We start from the raw sequence: 3,121 nt of genomic DNA on the forward strand, positions 1-3,121 counted from the left end.
TGACCCCCCCCCAACGACAAGCAGTGACCCCCTGAGGACGGAGGAAGTTCTGTTTTTTTTTTTTTTTTTTTTTAAAAAATAAACTTTTTAAAACTATTATTCTTGTACCAACTTTCTGGCTTCAGACCTTTTTGTAGGACCTTTTTGTTAGATTTTTCAAGTTTGCTGAAATTGTTTCTTTTGTTGCCAATGGTTTTATGTAAATTGAGGGACACGCCCCCACCCCCCGTTCTTAAAGCGTGTGAAAACACACCGAGAGCCCAGTTACTGTTGCAAACACTTTACCAACAAAAATAACATCAACAAGGACTCTCTCGACAATGAAAAAACCCAGTCTAAGTCATGAAGCCACCCACGTCAATATTATATTTGAATTTTAAAATTTAGGTTTTCTACTTCAGAAAGAGCATTTTAAAGTGGGTGTCCGATTTGTCAATGGGAGACTGTACTAATTTATTACTTTTTAAATCGTTGGTTTTAAAATATGAGACCAAATAAAACAAAAACAAAAACATTATTATCGCATTACTACTTTGTAGTGGTCCGTTACCGCCATCTAGCGGTAGAAACCAACAATCTCTTGAAAATAGGTTCTCTGCTTTGCTTTTTGGTCACTTCCGTAAATTCAATTACACAGCCACAGTATATTCTATGATGGTTTTAAAATCTCTTTTGACAAAGTTCTTTTCAGTATGAGATAAAATTCTGCTCAGAACCACTGAAAGACCCTCAAAAGGTTCCGTCTGCTGTCCACTTTTGTCACTGTGCTGCCATCTTGTGGTGAATGGGTGTAGGTGCAACCATCAACTGGCTCATGGAAAGGTCACCAGTGTCCCCAGTATCCTTGGCAATAGATACGTTAAATGACGCCACTGAGGTCAACCTGGGTAACTAGCTGTCCTGCTGTTTTTAGTACCCAAAAGAGGCAGATCTCAGGTCAGATATGGCAGTAAATTGAAATATTTAATAAGCAAACACATTTCACACAGACAAGTGTGTGTGCGTACGCGCACACGTGCGTGTGTGTTTTGTGTGTGCCCCACACAAACACAAGCATAAACCACTGTGAAGATTTGTCCCTCATCTGTATCTGAAGGCTTTATCCAACCTTGCCCCACTTTACCCTGATTTATTATAATTCCATTTTTCCGGTCTTTCAATCTAAAGATTTGTTCCTCCTCATTTTTTAATAATGTGCAAGCAAGGGAGGCATGTCCCTGGGAGATTATGTCGTCGTCTTTGGCGTCTCGTCTTGATTACATCAGAGGAATCTGATTTGATTAGGAAGAAACCCATTGTCGGAGCTGCCGGCTCTCTTTGGACCTCCCAGCTACGCCGATTTCTTGCTTTGTCAGAGGGGATGATCTTGATGAATATGATCTGAAAAGGGGGCTGGGGGGGATTAGGTGAAAGGATTATAATTTCCAATGACGAGAAATAATAAGAAACAATAAATCCTAAGTAGATTTAGTTCTCAAGGAAACCCTGTTAGGCAAAAAATCAACAGAATAAGAGACAGCACAGAGGTATTAAACTGATCCAGTCGCTCTGACCTGTTTGGTCTAAAGTCCAGGTTTCTTTCTACTTCCACAGTTTAATAGAGCCCACAAATAAAACTGTAGTAATTAAGGACAAACTAACAACTTGAAGTGATTGTAAATGGCTGCACAATTAAGTCAACATCCAGTTTAAGCCTTGGGAATTCATAATTCATGCGATTGACTCAATAATTTGACACGATTTTAGAGAAAAGTGTTAAAAATCCTTCTGTTTGAACTGTTGCCTGTGAATCGAACACGTCCACAGTGTGTCACACGTTGCTTTCCTCCTATTTCGTACGTCACTGGAAACGTTTAAATCTACTTGATTTACAGTAGAGACAGTACTTCCTTGCTCTTCTGTGCATAAACAAACTCCCCTGTCCAGTACCCTGATTGTCTAGCGCACCACTTTTAATCTGGTCTCTATCTGCTCATAACTCCTCCTTTAAATCAGCTGTGCGTCTCCTCGGTGACCCGTCTGCATAAATACTGTTTAAAGACATCGTGTTTAGCTTGCGGCCATATTGCTGACGGACATACGCCACGCATTGTCACATCAAGGACCTCGTAAAATAGCAGCTGCTAATGCTCTGCTGCCATAAGGTCTCAGATGAGGGTTATGTGTGAAATCCAGTGCGGTTACAGACCTTTGACTCCGTCGGCCCTGCAGCAGTAACCAGCAGAGGCCACCTCGCCGCCCTGTCATCACGTGCTCTTCCCTGGCGGCTGCGCTAACAAGCAGTCAGGCTGCGGGTTGAGAGATGGACAGTGCTGCGTGTGTTTGCATCTAATGGAAAGAGCAGGGTCACTGGTAATTCTGGAGTTTTTAGGCGGGGGCTGCATGCCAAGGCCCACGTGCGAGCTGCGCTTTATTCTCCCCAGCTCAGCTCTCGCAATATACAATAAATCCACATTCCTCCCGATGAACTCACCGGCTGAGACGGTGTCTAGCGGCGCTCTCTGTGTCATATCAGCCAGGGAGCCAAGCCTTAAGCCTTAACCCCCCCCCTTTGTCTCCACTCCTGACTTGGGGGGGAATGTGACGCCCGCCTGCCCGCTTGCCCACTTGCCTGCCCGGCCGTCTTAGCCGCGTGGGCTTTGCAGGCGCAGAGCCTCATCTCGCTGTGTTTATCCATGTGTCTTTGCTTTGGCTCGGCCCTGTGCTGCAGGCCGCTGGGGGCTGAGTGGGGTCCGCTGCCCTGTGTCACCCACCTAAGCTCTGCTTTCACTGAGGGGCTTAGCGCCTCACCCCTCGGCTGCTTTATGAGCAGACAGCTGAAGTTAATCTGTCTCTTTCTTCCTTCTTCGGTCTTCCTTCTTTCTTTCCCCTCATCTCTTTTTAGCTCCTTGTCGTCTTAGCGCTCATTCCCTCACCCCCCTTACCCCGCCCCCCCCAAGATCCCCTTACGGAACGCAACTGGTGGTTATTATAAATTCCTTTTTTTAAAAAGAAAATTCTGTACTTTGACATACATCCTGTGTCCATCACGGTTGGGTTTCCATGTGTTGTTTTCTGGCTCGTTTGTGTGCACTCCTCTCCTTCGCTGTCCACCTTTCCTCCTGCATTTCTCTCCTCCTCC

At 45.0% G+C, this 3,121-nt stretch overlaps 1 long non-coding RNA gene across 1 annotated transcript; it reads right to left on the reverse strand.

Annotated features, from left to right (window-relative positions):
- Nucleotides 1-944: 944 nt before the first annotated feature.
- Nucleotides 945-2,885, reverse strand: LOC130516059 (uncharacterized). Its single transcript, XR_008947345.1, has 2 exons — nucleotides 2,189-2,885; nucleotides 945-1,392 (listed from the first exon to the last, which is right to left on the reverse strand). It is a non-coding gene; the product is annotated as an uncharacterized LOC130516059 (long non-coding RNA).
- Between the last annotated feature and the right edge of the window lie 236 nt (nucleotides 2,886-3,121).

The sequence above is a fragment of the Takifugu flavidus genome, chromosome 19 (assembly GCF_003711565.1).
Source record: "Takifugu flavidus isolate HTHZ2018 chromosome 19, ASM371156v2, whole genome shotgun sequence".
Lineage (NCBI taxonomy): Eukaryota > Metazoa > Chordata > Actinopteri > Tetraodontiformes > Tetraodontidae > Takifugu > Takifugu flavidus.